At 42.0% G+C, this 18,998-nt stretch overlaps 1 long non-coding RNA gene across 1 annotated transcript in view; it reads right to left on the reverse strand.

The window, feature by feature from the left end:
- Window positions 1-148: 148 nt before the first annotated feature.
- LOC130681731 (uncharacterized) overlaps window positions 149-18,998 on the reverse strand; it is an 89,848-nt gene continuing 70,998 nt past the window's right edge. The window contains exons 2-3 of the long non-coding RNA XR_008994997.1: window positions 1,584-1,742; window positions 149-476 (exon numbers count right to left, since the gene is read on the reverse strand). This is a non-coding gene — a long non-coding RNA (uncharacterized LOC130681731). The remainder of the gene's footprint in view (window positions 477-1,583; window positions 1,743-18,998) is intronic.

The raw sequence follows: 18,998 nt of genomic DNA on the forward strand, positions 1-18,998 counted from the left end.
AGTTTCAGTGTTTGTCATCATAAGACAAATATATCAGCACTGTATTAGGAATGCTTTGGGTTGCATCACAAGACATCTACTGTGGGGGCTTGAGCAAACTTTCTGTATAGGGCCATATAGTAAATATGTTAGGCTTTGGGAACACATATGGTTTTTAAAATTTTTATTTGTTTAACAGCCTTTTAAAAGTGTAAATACAATTTTTGAGTTCCTGGATTTGACCCACAGACTGTAGTTTGCCAATCTCTGGCTGAGCTAAGCAGTAAAAATGTTAAATTATTTCAACTAATAAGCAGCCTGAGGTGGATATTCTAAAACTGGTTCAATAGCTCAAAATTGTCTTCAGGAATGAAGCTCTTCTGTTCTTTCTGCTTTACCTTCCTCAAGCTGTTGGCATTTCATATCTTGAGTTGCTTGTGATTGTGAGATAGCTGCTGAAGCTCCAAGCAATACGGGCATATTCCAATGCAGAAATCCTGGTGGGGGAAAGAGAGATACAGCAAAAAGTCTTTTTCTTAGAGAGGATCTTATTTATTATTCTTATTATTATTCTTTTAATCTTGTAAGGGGAGGCCTTCTCAAACATTCTCCCTTATGCCCCAGATTTTAAGTCTCATTGTCTAAACTGAGCAACAGAATTTGCATCCCTTGACCAACCATTGGCGAAGAGAAATGGAATTCTCATGACTGCCAATCTCTTCTGGGGCTGGAAGAGGATTCTGCCATGTTAGAGGTCAATGGGTCAGCCCACCATGTATTAGGGAAGGGTCAGGGGTGGCAATTAGACAGGCAAAGGACCTACTAAAATATTCTTCAAGTATTAAAATACTTGGGAAACAGGTTTTGATCTTTCAAACTGGTGTCTACTTTAGTATCTCTTTTTCATATTTTAATGATTTTCTTAAAGCCAATAGCCAGTATTGCTAGGATAGGGGGATGAATTACCCCTTAGGGGGCATTTGGCAATATCTGCAGACATTTTTGTTTTTCACACCTGGGGCTGCTGGCATCTAGTAAGTACAAGGCAAGGATGCTGGCCAAAAATTTCAAAAATGCCAAGGTTGAGAAACCCTGGTTAAAGTCATAATGAAGAGTTTTCTTGTATACCCAGCAAAGAATTAATAAACTCATTACCAAGTCTAGGTAAAAGCTGTATTCTAAAAACAGAATGAAAGAATGAAATTTCCACAGTATGGTTGAAACTTTGACTGGCAAATAGTAAACATGAAGATTTTTAAAGAGGGTGTATTAAAAACCAAACAAAACTTGAGGTAGACTCATTCCTTCATATTCTTTGTTTAAGGAAGAGATTTTGCCTTGTATTAACAGGTGGAACACATCAGGAGAAAAAAAAATGAGGTAGGATATTTACAAAAGTAAACATGAGGTCAAAGTGTCCCGAGGAGTCTGATTCCTCTGATGCCTTCCATATGGAAAGGGCTTTATTCTCATCCTCTCCCTTTTCTGCTCCTCTAGGCTGCTTTTCCCTTCCAACCCAATTTTAACTGTCCTTTTTGGAAACAGGTTTCACAATCTACAGAGTAAGTGGAAGCATAGCATATTTGGACCTAGAAACAACTAACCATGTCTGAGATCCCCGGGTCTAAGGCTGTTGACCCCTGTTGCCACTATCCCTGGCCGTGCATGGCTGTTGCTGAAGAAAACGTCTCTCCTGTGTTTCTGGACTCCTGAGTTATAGCTTCTTTCAGGTACCTCCTTTCAGGTATTTCTGCACTTGATCCCTTTAGAAAGGAGAAGGAATGAGAGTCTTAACCCAAGGCTGGCTTGATCACTCTGTGTCTCAGAGTTATTCTTAGGCCTGTTCTAAGCAGCCAGGCTCTCAGGAGGAACAGAATAGCAGTGTGTGCTTCGGCCTGCCCGCAGGAGGAGGAGGCTGAGGGAGGCCTTTGCATCTGGTAAGTGGGTTTTGCTCTCCCTTGTCTAGGCAAGGAGAATGCCTGAGAATGCCTGTTGTTTGTGGGAGAGTCAGACATGCTTGGCTCCCTGACCAGACTGGCCTCTTGCTTCAGCCAGGGGGTCTCTGGGCTATGATTACCAGCCTGCTAAACAAAAAGGCCTGATTTCCTCTCCTTTTTTTCCTGTTAACTCTGCAACTCCAGACAAATAAAACAAGTGTTAATGTTGGAATGAGATACACACTGATACTTTAGAGTGATAATTCACACTGTTGGTGAGTGTGCCTGCTAGAGCAAGAACCTCAGCATGAGATCCAGATGTCAAGACTCAGTGACCAGTCAAGTAATTAATATAGAGCTTGGACAGTTTTCTTCCAGAGGATCTGGAATATTTGACTAATTTGCAGATGGGTTCAATTAAATGGAAACAAGGCCTACCATTTGGTGTTGGCGCAAATGAAACATGAGATAAAAGTTTTGGCAAAACCTTGTTTAGTATTGAAAATAGAAGTTTTAGAAATTGAAAATCAGTCTGAAATGGTGTCTCACATATGCAGAGCTACAACCTCATAGTGTCGACTCTGTGCCATAATAAATTCACTGCCTCTTAAGTAACTGGTGAATTAATAAGTAGATACCAAAGGTTAATATCAAAAGAGTGACTGATTTTTGCTTAAAAGAAAGCACAATTTGAGGTGGGCTGGGAGTGGAGGGTCTAACATTTTTCCATATCTGGACATGTTGGCAGATCCTAACCTTTCATGGGGCCTATTCAGACCCCTGGGTGCACTGCCTCAGAGTCTTGCATTGATTAGGAGGAGTGGGAGCGGCACAGAAGCAGCCTTACACTCTGGTTCTTCAGATTTCTGGGGCTGTAGTAGACACTTTGAATGGTGCAGATAGGCAATGTGAGGTGACAGTACATATCAGATGACATCCCTAGGGATGCAGCTGCACTGTATATATCCTGTGTCTTTCAGGGGTATTGTAATTGAGAATGAGGTTTGGGTTGGCTGTGCATAGGGAGAGATGTGGGGATGAAAGTGGGCATGGAGCCCACTGTGGGGCATGCTGAATGATGGAGCCTTTGATTTGGATGCTCAAGAACACCACTGTCTGCTTTACAGAGACCTGGGAGATGCTGCCTTCTCACAGTGAGCCACAAACCTTTATTAGGCACCTACCTCCATTATGTGAAACCCTAAATATTACATACTGCTCCTAGCTGTGAGATGTTGTCCTGAAAGGAGCTTTTTGGTCTGTTTCTTCTAGTAAGCTCTTCTGGAATCACTCCAGGAGTGCCAGGAAGGAGGACGGTACAGAAAAGGAAGGGCAAAGAGAAACAGAGGTCAGCAAAGTCTTTGTGTTCCCTCAGAGGGCTCCTCAGTGAGCGCGGCCCATCTAGCTGTGTGCAAGAAGCAAGCTCACTGGCCTGTTTGCCCACAGCAGCTCTGGATGGGTTGAAACCATGATTAACCAGAGGAAAGACAGATATGAGGAAGAGAGACTCTTTCTCCCTTGACATCAGGTGCAAAAATAAGAGAGGGAGAAGCACAACTTAAAAGCAAAATTTAAATTTTGACTGTTTCATAAAGCTGGACATTTTAATGCTAATATGAAACTGTGATTTATGAGTTGAAGTGACCCTAGAACTGTGTGTATTAAACAAGACTGACCAGAAAATTCTTGAGGACTTACCCCAGCCCTGACTGAAAACGCAGCAGACATGGCTCTACTGAGCTGAAAGGGACAGTGGAAGACAAAAATGAAGCTGTTTTCTGCTTATGCTTTATGTACTGCTTGTTCAACATAATGTTTTCAAGAGAATGATGCATTTCTGTTTGTCAGAATCTCACCTCCGCTGCAGGGCAGACTACCAGATGCTATAGAGTTTTATTCTGAATTTAGTTTCACTACAGTAATGCTCCATCTATAGTCTACTTCTTCCATGAGGCCTTGTCTTACCACTCCACTGAGATGATCTCAGTCACTGTAATGAACACTTGTCCTTCTTTTTGGCCGCTGAGCATTGGAACCACTTTCCTATATCTGGGACTCTCCTATTGCACGAAGTAGAGATCCCATCCAGGAAGCTGAAATGCCGGGTACTCAAGTCTCAGCCTTCCTGTGGCTGATGTGCAAACATAGCCAGCAATGGCAAGAAGCAGGGCTGTCCAGACTCTATTCTGGTGACAGATGGTGGTGGCCGAAGCAACATCTGGTTTCCACAGGCAGCAGTGGCAGAGAAGAGGGCCCGGTTCTGCAGTGCTGGTGGTGAAGCCTGCAGTGTCTGTGCCCTGTGGGGGCTGCGGAGTCACAGAGTCTTTGATGGCCTGGTTCTGCAGTGGGAGTTTGGTAACAGACCCTGGCTCTGTGCCTCTGGTTCCCCAGTGCTCCTGGTGATTCAGTAAGCTTCTCAATTGCCTTTTTTTTTTCTGAAATAGTTTTAGATTTACAGAAACATTACAGGGGTAATACAGTAAGTCTTTATGTACTCTTCATCCAGCTTCCCCTAACGTTAGCCTTTTATAAAGCCCCGGTACCTTGGTCGAAACTAAGAACTGCCTCTGGAGTGACACTGTTAACTAAGCTACCTACTCATTTGGATTTCACCAACTTTTCCACTCATGTCCCTTTTCTTTTCCAGGAGCCAACTCAGGACACCACTTTCCTCTTGGTTGCCGTGCCGCCTTAGTCTCCTCTCATCTATGACAGTTTCTTAAGTCTTTCCTTGTTTTCTAAGGATACGGGTTAGTTATTTTATAGACTGTCTCTCAAATACTTATCTGATGTTTTCTCATTATTCAGCTGGAGTTATGGAGTTGGGGGAGTAAATACCACAGAGGTGAAGTGCCTCTTTCCTTCAAGAGGTAAATATCAGGGGTACGTGATGGCCACATGACTTATCACTGGTGAGGGTGACCTTGATCAGCTGGTTACAGCGGCGTCTGCCAGGTGTCTCCATCATAAAGCTACTCTTTCCCTCTCCATAGGCTGTTGGTTAGAAGGGAGTGGCTGCGTCCAGCCCACACTTAATGGGAGTAGAGTTAATTTCCATCTGTTGGAGGGCACGTATCTTCATATATTATTTGCAATTCCTCTGTAAAGGAAGATTTGTCCTTTCTTTTCTATTTACTTATTCATTCATTTTTCAATCTAGCACAAGAAAAGTGTGTTTATTAATAAAAATTCAGGAAAATCCCTTAGAACCCAATGGTGGGAAAAATAGTCAGTGTGATAGGGTCTGCAGAGAGGTTAGAAACCAAAGTAAGAGACCACACTGAGTAAACAAGGAAGGCGCTCTCTGAGGCCTGTGTTCCATTGGCAGTGGGCTGGCTTTTGCCACAAGGTTCTTAGTTTCACTTTCTTTGTAGTTTCTATTAGCCAAAACCTCTAGATAGCTGGAGCCTCTCCTTTGTCCCCATGCTACACGGCTGTTGCCCCAGGGCATTATGTCATCTCACTATAGTTGGGGGCCTTGTCTCAAATTCTCAAAAGAAAAAAACTCATTTTCTCAGCCTAGCCTATGGAGTCATTCTTTCTGGGCCAGGTGTCTGCTTGAGTCCAGTTAGCTATGGCCAGCAATGGGGTGCAATTAAATGGTAAAAAAATGCAATTGTCTTATCATCTCTTTATAAGAGCTCTAAGAAGAGAGCATGTGGTAGGCTGACACGGCAAAATGCTTCTCCGGCACTTCCCTTCAGTTCCTCCTGCAATAAGGGTTCTACTACTAAAATTATAGCAGAGACCACATTCATTTCCGAGTCCTCTGTTACATTCCGGGCCCTCTGTTAACACAGTGTTCTTCAGTGATCATCTCCATGCTCTAATATTTTGAAATTTCTGCCAAAAATTTTGTCAAGCAGATAAAATAGGGCTGCTGTGATTGAAGCATTGGTGGGGGCTTATCGTGTCACTCTCTGGGCCTCCCCCTTCTCTCCCCAGTGCCTGCCAAGCTCCTTTTCAGAAAGTAGTTTAAGGGAGGTGGGCCAGATAAATGATTTACTTCCCTGGGCCTCAGTTTTCAAGTTGAAGAATGAAAAGCCACTGCTTTCATACATCATTCTTCTCTCTGGGACTGTACAGAGGGGCCCTGGGAGATTCAGAGTCCCTATTCCTAAGAACATCATCAAGATAAATTTAGTAATATATCCATCAGGGTCCCAGAAGGCACACTCAAACTGGGTCATTGCAAGCATTTAATAATGAATTCTACAGAGATGTGGGCAGGGTTCAGGAAAAATAGCAAGCATGGCTCTGTACCCCTAGAACTCGCAGTGTCAGGAAGCCATCACTACACCTCAGACAGAAAGGGAAAAACAGAAGGAGTGTTTTCTGAAGATGGGGAGAGTGGCCCTGTGGCTATGGTCTCAGGAGAGAGAAGCAACCATCCCTAGAAAGCGGGAGGGAAAGAGCTGGGGGAACAAATACTCCTTCTTCCCAACCTCCCTCTGATCTGCCAGTGGCTGCTATCAACTGCACCCAGCCAGCATCTGGAGGGCCAGGTTGCTTTTGATTTGGTCTCTAGAGAGCAGCTTCCCAGCACAGAGACCAGGGTGGAGAGGGTGGAAATGGATCTGAAGAAACACAAGGAAGGTATGGAGCACAAGACAAGTAGATGCTTTGCAGAAACCTGCCTACAAACCCCCTTCCCTGACTTGTATCATCATGCTCTGTCCATCTCATCATTCTGCCTTTTTCTCATTTTTTCCTATCATCACTCTAGGCAGGCCATTGCAAGGTTCCTTTCATGTGACAGATAATGGAGCAGCTTAGTTTTGCATAGTGAGGGCCCCATTTTAGCCCACATTTCATACATTTATAGCAATGAAAGACCTGGGCCTTCGTTCCGGCTTTTCTTGGGTTTCCTCCCAGCTCTGGAGGCCAGAAGTCTAGTCTATGGTTCCTTGTCCTGACCTCTGATGGACTTGCTTCTAGACAGAGTGCTTTGCTGAGCAACCCCTCCTTATGCGCACAGGAAAGCCCCCCAGTAATTTTTTGTGTAATGGAAAAAGAAGCCTCAGATTGCTTTCTGAGTAAATGAGGTTTGCAGTCTTCCTGGAAAGAGTTTTCTTCTCTGAGGCTGCTATCGCCACAGTCAATTGAAAACTAGGAAGTTGCTTTAAGAAATGCTTGCCTCTGCTTTGGAATGTAATTGAAAACAACTGGTCTGCTTCTACTGAAACACAGGGAGTTGGAACCCAGACTGGCAGCTAATCAAGGAGGGGGTAGGGACAGAGTGGTTTGGAGGGGAGGGGAAGGCAGTGATTGGACCCAGGCAGGGGAAAAACAAGGTTAAAAGAAAGGAAAATAATTTGAGGTTCCCATTTAGAATAAATTTCCATCTCACCTGTTGATAGCAAAATAGATTGTGAACAAGAAAAGGTGGGTGAGTTTTTTTAGAGTGACAACATAGTCTCACATCCAGGCAGGTAGAAGGCTAGTCCAGAACAAGACTGGCACCCTAGTCTCCTTAGAGCAAGTTAATGGAGAAAGGCAATGCCACCCCTATTTGAAAGAGGAGAAGGGGAGGCCAGTTTACAGAGCTTCAGGGATAGTTCATCATTGCTGAGTTTTCACATTCACTCCCAGTTACCAGTCTCACTTCAAAAAGAATAGAAAACTTACCCCAACATACCCTTTGCCTTTTGTTTCCTGTGGGCCCCAAATGCCTAGACCTTACACTTTCTTCATGAACCATAATTTTATCCCTAAGCTAATGGCCCACACCAAGTGCAGATGCCAGCGAAGTGTCTGCCAGCTAGGTCCACCCCTGGAATAAATCCCTCTCTGAGCAATGTGCCTTCCAGCTCTGCAGGAAAAGGCGCTGGGCACTCCTCCAGGAAGTCTGACACACATTCTTCCAGTGCCTTGAAGAATACAGAGAATTTGGGGGCCAAGTTCAGAAAACAGGGCTCTTAAATGCCTTGCCTCATAAGAGAACATTTTTCCTGTTATATTGGCAAGAGATGAGTTGATTGCATTCAGAAGCATTAAAAAGGACATTTTAGGTAAAATTAGAACAAATTCTTTCCAGAGGTTTTTTATGGTTGTTACCTTAAGAATGAATGTGAACTGATTTGAAGTCCTTCATGTTAGGGATTTTGGCCTCTGAGGAATCAACAACAAGCTGGCTCACAGTTTTCTGAGGGGACATCTCCCCCTTTCTGGTCTCCCGTAAGACTGCACAATCCCAGTTGGTCCCCCAAAGTGAATATTCCTGTTTCGTGCATCTTGTGAGGCACATGACTAACACTTAGAACAGGGCCAGGCATACAGTAAGCACTCAATAAGTGTTTTACATGTATTAACTCACTTAATTATCACACGCTATGAAGTGAATTCTACTGTAGTACCTCATTTTTCTCATTTGTAAACTTTAGATAAAGATGCGATGTGACTTTCTCAAGGTCACGTCACTAGTAAGTGCTCATGGGGATGTTGTGCTGTGCTGCTCAGACCCTCTCCAGGAATGAGAGACTTGCACTCCCAGCTGCTGAGCGTGTGCCTGCACACAGCCCGTGACTGTCAGACTTTTCTGGGAATGGCCTTGGCTGAAGAGAGCCATCAAACCCAGGGCCATGCCCTCTTTCTGGGCCAGCCCAAATCAGTGATTGATCAACACAGGAATACAAAGTCTGATCTCCTCATTTCCCCTCAGGATAATTCTGAAGGTCCTTCTCAGCTTTGGAATCCTGAGGGGCTGGCTTAGGCCTTCGTTGAGATTACACTGCCGCTGAACGTCTCCCTCTGCCCAGACCTGCTTATTTCCTTTTCCTTCTGTTGTAGTTGATACCAGGATATTAGGAGCACTGCCTAATAAATCTCCTCTACTCCAAACCCTGATTCACAGTCTGGTTCCCAGGAACCTGAAGCCATGACAGTGCTTTGGTGCAATTTGAACTTGGGCCACCTGGCTCCACAGGCCATGCTTGTAACCAGTGCATTCTGCTACTCTCAAGGGAGGTAAAATTGTTAAAGCAGGAAGGGATATTATAGTCAGGTAGTACGATGCCATGTTAGCACCTAGAATTCAAAATACCATCTGAAAATACAATGTCCTGCCCCCAGTAGATTCTGTTCATTAAGATGGGATGTATGTGTGGTTTATAGAATAGGAAATTAGAGGATCCCTGTGTGCCTGCATATTTTGTTGCTAATTTTACTTAGTAGAATTGAGGTCCTCTATAGTTTTCCAATGAGGATGAGTTCAGAGAAGGTCAGGTGCCTAAGAAGTGATAGCCTCCTAAATGGCTCTGAGAGGGGAAGTCTCTAGAATGGCAGAAGCCACCAGTGCTTTCTCCATTGGCACTTTATGAGTGTGGAATCTTCGGTGAAATGCTGAAAGATCATCCATGAGCTTCCCTTAAAATTGTGTCTTTTTTACCTGGAAAGAGCATTGGTCATGTAACCCCACTTCACCTTCTACAGATAAGAACCCAGAAGTATGGAGGGCAGAGGGTTTTCCCAGCTAACCAGAGGCAGAAAGGGATCTGGCACCTGTGCCTGGACTGCCACTCAAGGGCACTTCCATCTTGAAATTTCATGAAACATTTCCAATATTATGAGTGTGCCTGAGTTGATTGGTACACAGTTATTATTCCTAGATGTGTTCCTCTAACATTTCCCAGCTTCCTTTGCATTTAGATCAGAATCACATGACCATCTGGCATTGGACTGTGAATGGATCAGTCTTCCTTTATGTGCTCTCCCGAGGAAAATCTTGGATATCAGGTGGAACATATGCAAAGCTGAAGGTGGAGGAAGGCCTCCCAACTCATATGAGACTTTATGTGAGCATGAGAATAGCCACTGCTCTCTAAAGCTGCTGAGACTTCAGGGTTTTGACCTTTGAGTCAGCCGGTATCTACTACCCCAAGTCCATGGGCTGCTTTTCCTGGGTGAGCTTACCTGAACAGGACACAGTGAGCAAGGTTTGGCAACAGCAGGAGCTGCTTGGAAAATATCAGCAGGAATGGGACACTCACTACTTCAACACTTGTTGCTCAACTCGGAAGCAGAAGGTGTGTGAGAAGGCAGAAGTTCCAAGGCTGAGAAAAGAAAGGTGATTGCTGTCAAGTGTGCCATCCCACTCATCAGGAAATCAGCTCTCCGTAGACGTAGAGAAGATGGTTAGGCAGCTCTGGTGTGTTCTCCTTTGGTTCTCAGTCTATGCCCAGGGATAGGTTGGGACCACACCAACCTTGCAGCCTGTGCTCAGCTGCATCCCTCCTTGCAGATGGCCCAGGAGCTGGTAAGAGGAGCTGAGCCCATGAAACCTCTGCTCCAGACCCATGTCATGTCCCCATATGCAGTGGGTTCCTCAGGTCCGGGCTCTGAACAGAGAACCCACCACTTCTCCCTGATAGACACAGTAATCCTGGGATCCTGGACAAAGTAAGACAGAGAGAAGGCAGGGCATCCTCTCTGCTGGGCTCTTGGCTTTGTAGCTATTACTGGGTGACTTTTGACTTGGGGACCTTAAATCAAAATGTGGGTTTCTGGCCCCAGTGTGCATTCTGACCACCTGGCCTTAGAGTCTTTGCATTTTCCACCACTGAGCCTGGCACGCCCATAGCAATGAGGTCCCCTGATGGAGGGCTCGGTTGCCTATGCCTTTATCCCTAGGTAGCTGGCATCTTATTTCAGAGTGGCTCTCCAGTGGGTAATCACAGACACCTCCCAGTGTCAGCAAGCCCAAGGCCAGGCTTCATACCCTCACTTCATGTAGCCTTAGATAATTATGACTGTTTCAGGTCACGGTAGTGGTTTCATTGTATGCAGACTCTACTGGATGGACTCTTCTTAAGGACAGGATGTGATAAAGCTAACAGGTGTTTCTGTGGCTGTTGATTTAGATAATGTGAGAAATTTTTATAAATGGTCTGATCTCTTCATCTTCATTAGTAGCAACACAGTCTCCAGTGGGTTCCAGTAGATGTCATAGTTAACATAATTGGCAAATCCATGAAATGCTCTGCTTTTTATATATAATACCAAGGAGACATTGTCACAAATCTTTAATTTTCCTGACAGTTTTCTTTTTTAAAAATCGAATACATTTTAATTGTAAAAATGAAAACAATACAATAGAAAGAGAAAGTCATTTTCTAGTCCTCAACTCTCTAACAGGTAAATGAATAGTTTGACATATACTCTTCATTTTTTTATGCTTTCATGTACCCACATTATTTTTAAAACATAAAGAGATCATACTATATATATATTGCTATGTAACTTTCATTCTTATTTCACTTAAAGTATTAAGACATTTTTCCATGTCAATGGAATCTGCCTCATCTTTTAAAAATCTACAGAGAGTGTTACTATGTGGATTGACCATGGCTTATTTACTTAATTCTTCACTGATAGACATTAAGGTATTTCCATTCATTATTATTATGACCAATAGTATAATAAGCATCTTCATATGGTATATCTTTGCACATCTGTCTTATAATTTCTTTAGGCTAAATTGCTAGAATTAGAAATACTACTTCAAAAGGCACATACAATAAGAATTTCAAATTGTGAATAGATTATCTTCCAGAAACATTGCAATAATTTATATTCCTAGCAACTAATGCAAGTGCCTATTTTGCCACATCTTTATCAGTACTGAGTATTTTCACTCCTGTTACTTTGAGAGGTTTAGATAAGTCTTGCTTTTTAAAATTTGCATTTCTTCATTTGTTATTGAGTTTGAGCAGTGTCTTCTCATGTGATAATGGTCATTGTATCTTAACTGTTAATGGACTGTTTAATTTTTGTCCATTTTTCATTTGTTTGTGTTTTCAGATACATAAAATCTCTGTATATTTAACAAACTGATTATGATGCCTTTATATATATATGTTACTATATAATAATATAAATATAATTATTTTCTCACATTATATCTAGGATATTTGCTTATATATATTCTCAAGTGAGATATGTCTGTACTTCTCTTTATTGGGTGCTATTTTTGTCAGACTTTACATAAATGTTAGGCTGGCTTCATAGATAGCTCCCCAAATCAGTTTTCTTTTAAAAAATATTTTAAATATCATTGTGGGTTGCACCCCTGAAACGAAGTGAGTCCATCTTTTCTGAGCATGCAGCTCCTCTGTATTAGTATCTGTTGCTCTGTAACAAAATTACCCTAAATTTTGTGGGTTAAAATGTTATTACATCCCAATTGCAGAGTCAGGAATTCAGGAGTGGCTTAGGAAGATGGTTCTGGCTCATGGTCCCTCATGACATTATAATCAATATATTGGTCAGGATTGCAGCCATCTAAGACTTGACTTGGGCTGGAGAGTATGGCTGTTGGCTGGAGGCCTCTGTTCCTCACCACATGAGCTGCTCCACAGCGCTGCTTAAGTGTCTTCATGATATTGGAATTGGCTCCTAGGATAAGTAACCATTTACTGCTTGGGTGAGTGACCCAGGAGAGTGAAACCACAACGTCTTTTATGACCTAGCTTCAGAAGCCATATACTACAACTTCTCACATACCCTATTGATCACACAAACAAATCCTGATACAAAGGGGGAGTTGACTCCACAAGGATGTGAATATGAAAAGATGGGGAGTATTGGGTGCTATTTTAGAGCTGGCTACCATACTCCATGTCTCTTCTCTACATTTTGGACACCTTCTCTGAAACATTGCACTTCCAACTCAGAACAGCATGATCTATGAATACTGTGGCAGCTAAAACATTACAAATAAGACAATGAACAGCCTTCTTCTTAAATAGCTGGAGTAATTATGTGTATATACATGCATGTATTCAATTCTGGTGAATCAACTTTCTACTTGATGAGTATGGATTGCTGTTCATGAATATTGTAACCCTGTTACTTTTCAAAGGCTCCACTTTCTGTCCAGATATTATTTGGAAGTATTGATAGAAAGGGTGATGCCTCTGGTGAGTAAGGATGTTCCCCTTTATTATTTTCAACTACCACATTCTCTCTTTAAAAGGAACATGGAATTAAATATGAAACTGGGAACTTTTCAGGGATGGTATTACCTACAGTTAAGTACATATAATGTTTACCCATTCTGGAAAAATTGCCTTTGGACATCCTCACTCAGAACACAAGTAGCAAGAAGAGAAGCATTTACGCTGTGTTTGTGTGTGTGTGTGTGTGTGTGAGAGAGAGAGAGAGAGAGAGACAGACAGACAGACAGAGACAGAGACACAGAGACAGAGAGAGAAATTGAGAGAGAGAGAGACAGAGAGGCAGTGGGGGTGAAGGGAATTTCAGGATGAGGAGGAAATATCATGTTATTTTACTTGAACTTTGCATTTAGTACCATTTTTTCCCCTCTTCCCTGAGAATACCACAGTATTTTTTTAAAAGTTAGTGAGACAATAAAAGTTGAGTTAGTTCCTCTTTCTTCCCATTTTGTTTTCCTTTTATCTATTCTACCTGAAAACAACCTCTCTAAGACTGTTTATATAGGTCCCTATATTATCTTATTGATCTTTAAAATTATTTTTTTAAAGTAAGTCAACCAGTTTTTATTCATGTATTTTTAATGGTGTAAAGTTGATCTTCAAATCCTTTCATCAGCTACATTTATTATACCTCCACCCTATCCAATTATTATTCCAAGAACTCAGGGCTTTTTCCCCTGTCTACATTCTGAAAATCTCTGGATTATTCTTCCTGTTGTGATAAAAGCCCTATTTTATCTTTCTAAATCTCATCTGGAAACTTCGTCTTTCTTGTCCCATTCCCCTACCTTACCAATTTTTGTTTCCCACACCCGCCTTTTCAACCCTTTTAACACTATATTTGAATACTAAACAGGAATGGAAGAAAAGAGAAAATCTGTGAAGGGGAGCTTCAAAGAAGAGGTAATGGTAAGAAAAACGCAGGTGAAATTTTCATATTTTACTAAAATATCTCCAGTCATTTACAAAGGCCCTTTCCAGATCAGATACTTTCCTGCCTATAATCTTTGTTTGCTTGTCTATCTTTGGTTCAAAACCATTTCTTCACATGAAATCTTGTAGTAAAATCTTGTAGTACTACTTAGAGCAAATTAAGAAAAATGAGTCATTTTATTTGATAACCAATTTGATAACAGAGTCCAGATTCTAATACACCGGGGCTCTCCTTACCCCGATTCTCCACTCCCTTTCACTGTGACTTATGGGATTGGGAGAGGGCTTTCCTTGCAACTCCCAACAATCTGTAGAATATAGTTTAAAAGTCACTGGACTAGATAGACTCTGAGCTCTCTCCCTGCTCAGAAATTCTGTGTGTCTGTACCTGCCCTTACGTCTCTTCCCTGCCTGCCTAAATCATACCTATCATTTGAAGCCCATTTCTCCAGTCCACATCCCTGACCTCACATAAGCACATTTGTATCTTGCTCCTCTGTGCTCTTGCCCTCACTGTTTTCTCTACTCCAAGTTCCCTTTTCCACTTTTCTTGGTCCTGAAAATGTGTAGAACTTCCAAATAATAGGCTATATTCCAGTCTGACTGCAGCATGGGACTTCGGAAGGAAAATGGTAAGAAAATTCGGTCCAGATCATAGACTATAATAATTGCCTGGGTGGCCACTTAAGTCCGCTGTGAGAGAACTAGCACCATACCAGATATTGACCAGCTTGTATATGAAATGATCTTGCAGTTCCTTTCCAGTCTAGCATTCCTGATTCTATGATCAGAGCTGTTTCTGGCCTGACAGCCTGGAATGGAGTGAACTGGTGTAGGCAGGACCAGAGGCAGGAAAGAGTGTTCTATTCCCTAGTCTTGTAGCTCCATAGAGTAAAAGCCATAAGAAAAGCATCTTTCCTTGCCTGTCTTTGACATGTCTAAGTGCATTTTCCATTTCTCTGCAGGACTGGGGGACCTGAAATCACCTTGGTTAAGCACTTACTTGACAGATGGCACTTTGAGTCTTGTCTTCCCTTGGAATTTTCCTCACAATCTCCAGTCTATCCCTGAACATGTTTGAACAGTCACGTAGCATTTCTACCTTCTAAAAAGCACTTCCATATCTTCAATATCATTTTATATTTATAATAACTTAGTGATGAGATAAATTATCTTAATTATACAAATAAGGAAATTGAGTGCCCAGCAGGCTAAATCACTAATGATATGATAACTAATATTAGTGGCAGAACCATAAAGGAAAAACAATGAACTGGGGGCTAAGAGACAAGTGTGACAACTGTGTGCTCAAACTGCTAATATCGTGCAGAACAGCCCCTCCCTGACACTGTGCCCCCCGCTAAGCTGGAACTACATTATCTCCACGAACTCACAGTCTACTCATGAAAATCTTCACTTGAAAGGAAATGTTTTCGAAGTAGTGATCTGTGCTTCTCAAGATGTGGGTTTGAGGGAAACTGGACACTTTGGGTGACTTAGGTGTTGGCACAGTTAGGAAAGTAGGTTTTCAAAATTAGTTGGAGGCAAATAGGCCAAGAAAATATGAAAACCAGATCTTGCACATCTAAAATACATTCCTGTTTAAGTAAGAGAAACTTCCTAAATCAACTCAAAGCAGCACAAGATGGAAAAAAGGTCTTATGCCAAAACTCCAGCCACCACAAAGTCTGCTCAGTTCCCTCAAAGTCGACTCAGCAGTGTGACAGTGTGTCTCTCAACTCGTCCCAGTGCTGTGCTCCACCCCACCCAGTCAGGGGTTTCTCTTTCATTAGCAGAGCTCTGGCACCTTTCAGAAGCTCTGCATTTGGCAGGGAGAAGCCAGGGTGGGGTAGGGGCTCTGTGAGTACTGGGAGAGGGTGTGGACCTGGTGTCTATGCTCAGGGCACTGCTGACGTCAAACCCTCACGCTCTCCAGCTCACTGGAGCAAGCACACAGAAAACTCCCTTTTGCAGCTGTGCAAACTGTTCTCAGCGAACTGCAACATGCCCACTGCTCCCCATAGCGTTTCCAAATCCACAGTTTCATATTCAGAGGGAAATAAGGAACCTATTTCCCAGTTGGCTCTTTTTCAGTCAGACAAAATTAAAATGAAGCTTAAAGTTTAAATGAAATGCTCTGGAGTTTCCATGCTCCTTGCACCTCCGCATAGTTAGGCAGTGCTAGCTAACTAAGGCTTTTTTCTCAGTGTTTCCTAAGGAAAATCCTGGAAAGTTGGCTATAGGGCTGCATTTCAGGTCTAATATGCATCTGCTTCAGGCTTCAGACATGCCTCTTTATTCTTCCTAGTAGAATGTGGGACATTAGGAATCTACTCTGAAGGCTGGCCCTGAGAGGGAAGAGGAGAGGAGGGAGTTATCAGATTTGCCCCAGGTCTTATGAGAGCTTGTTGTGCCCACCCGTCAGGCAATACACGGACTTCTCAGGGCTCTTTCTTCATCTCCGGGCACTCCAACCCAGGAGAGAAAGAGGCCATTTTCCTCTGTGAGAATGCATGGTGGAATCTGCACCTTTCATTGGAAGCTCAGGTGGGAAGAGAGAAAACACCTCTCCAAGTCTCTCTAAACTGTGCTGCTAAGTGTTTCACATCAAGAGTGTTGTTAGAGGCATAGAGGCAGAAGGAATGTGGTTCTAAAACCCAAGTACCCTGTAAATCCCAGTGGTTCTTGGATGTGTACAAGAGTCATCTGTGAGCTTTCTAGAAATATAATTGCCATGCTTCAAGTCGGGATATCCTAAATCAGTAGGAAGGGGCACTGTGGGGTCTTAGCATAGGTGTAGTTTGAAAAATTCTACAGTGATTACTCTGCAGGTGTTATCATGTATTTGTCAGTTTTTTTGGCTGAAGATGTATATCAAAACCACCCTTAAGAGTGGAATTTTAAAATCACTGGGTAAAAATTTCTTTGAAGTAGAAATCTGCAGTACAAAGTTAAGGAGATAGCCAATTTTAGAAGACTGAGAGTATAAAACTAGGAGGAGTTACAGTATACAGGAATAAATGCTTCATTTATAGACAAAGGAGTACAGCTGTTATTTCCAGAAAAACTACATAAGCCAGCAGCGATAGTCAATAAATAAAATTAATTGTGCTCTAGCTGCAGAGATTATACCCAGCTGGGGGGTGGGGAGCATAAGTCTCATCTCTGAAGGTCAGGTAGATGGGTGATATTAGACCCACACCTATACTCGAGGAATAGGGATATGTGTGGACAAACAAAACCTGCCTCAGGGAAGGAACATGGGTAAATAAGCACCGATATTTTGAGTTCTCATTTTTAATGGTATTATACACCTTGAATATGTTCCAGCTGTTAAGACTTTCACTTATTCCTTCACTAAATATTATTGACTACCTGCTCTGGGACAGTCACTCTATAGTACATTCTGGAGAAACAGTGATAATGCCACCAGAACTCTTTTTCTCTGATCATTTCTCTTCTTGCCTTAATTTTACTTGGCCTTTTCATTTAGACTTTCTCCACATGGTAGAGAAGCTGCCTTCTACAGCCCCTGATTTACCCCCTTCAGCTTAGTTTCTAAATGTGTCTTCAAAGAAACAATGTGATTTTTCATCACTGTTGCCAATATTTAGGTTGAGTTTTGATATAGTAATACTACTGTTATTAAAGATTAAAGAATATTTTCCAGTTCATAGAGGACACTGCTTAGCCTTGGCAAAATTTTCAAATAGTCTGGGGTTCATATTGGTAGGTACACTTGAGTGGATGAAAGACATGGATCAAGTAGACAACAACCAGCCATGGACCCTGGAGAACATCTGGGACAATGTCAATCTTGATCCCTTCAGCTTCTTGGAAAAGTAGGGAGTGGGTGTGTGATAGGACTGCTTCCTAGGGACTTTCAAGCAGCCAGATGTTGAGTCTAGTAACTTCCTTCTCTCCTTTAATTTTTTTGTTCTCTGATGTTTCCCATTGCCACATCACCCTGCACCCTGAGACACAGTGGTCTGCCTGATGGCCTGGGACAGGAAAGTAGACAGTGTCTTCCAGAGGTGCCTGCTGGTACCATCACCACTCCAGTAGATGGAGACCCTGCAGAGGAGGCTTGGGAGTGCCTTTCTGTCCTTAGGTTGTTATAGCTTTCCACCAACTAGATCTTTGTCAGTTGGGGAAGAGTTCTGGAGTCAGGAGTATTCATTCTCTATCAAATTGTCATTTGATGGTATTGTTGAGTTAACCTACCTACTTTTGAATAAATGATTTTTGACCCATTGTTTTCAGCTGGATAAGTTTCCCCTAAATAATTTTGGACCCATTTCCCTTTGGCTTTTCCATTGTCTAATTATATGAAAACATAGACAAAATATTATCCAAGTCATCAATAAAAACATTGCATAAGACAAAGATCTCTCTGTCCCCACTCCCACCCTCATCCAGCTCCCATCCAGTACTATTACTCAGAACATTCTTGCCAACTGGTAAAAATAAAACACTTACAGGAAATCTAAATTCTAGCCTAATAGTTATCACAACTGGAGGATCTTAAAAAGAAAATGAAGAAAAAAATGAGCATACCTGCTCTTTATTTGGAATTGCCTTCAAATAAAATGAGTTGATACATGTAAACACACTTAAACAGCATTTATTAAATGCCTACTGTGTACTAGAAACTGTTCCATTTATTATTATTTTATATATTGAAATGATGGCAACTGGCATTATTATCATTTCCATCATAAGTATAAGTATACCAAGTAATGTGTTATGTTTAAAATTTAGTTAATTATAACATAGTGATTTTATTTACTTAGGTGCTAGTTTGATAATTCAGATTATTGCTGCCTGAATAGAATGACACTACACTGTAATTTAAGAAGTCTTAGAAAATTGATGATGACTCACATGTATTTAGAAAGTGTATGAATGCCTAACTATAATGCCCATCCCTTGGTATTTTCTAATTCTGTGAAAGGAATTCTTTACTTACTGCCCTACAGGTATTTGGGACTTGGAGCTAACATCCATCTCTCAGTGGACCTAACTTAAAAGCAAATGTCATTTTTTGTCCAGCCAGCTGTATGGGAAAGTCTGAAAGTAGAACCAAGAATCTGTATGGACCTGTCTGAGATCAATCACCTATTAACCATGGGATCATGGCCATATTAGTTGAACTCTCAGTCTTAGTTTATTCGTCTGTGAAATGGAAATAGAAATG

The sequence above is a fragment of the Manis pentadactyla genome, chromosome 2, assembly GCF_030020395.1.
Source record: "Manis pentadactyla isolate mManPen7 chromosome 2, mManPen7.hap1, whole genome shotgun sequence".
In the NCBI taxonomy this organism is placed as follows: Eukaryota; Metazoa; Chordata; class Mammalia; order Pholidota; family Manidae; genus Manis; species Manis pentadactyla.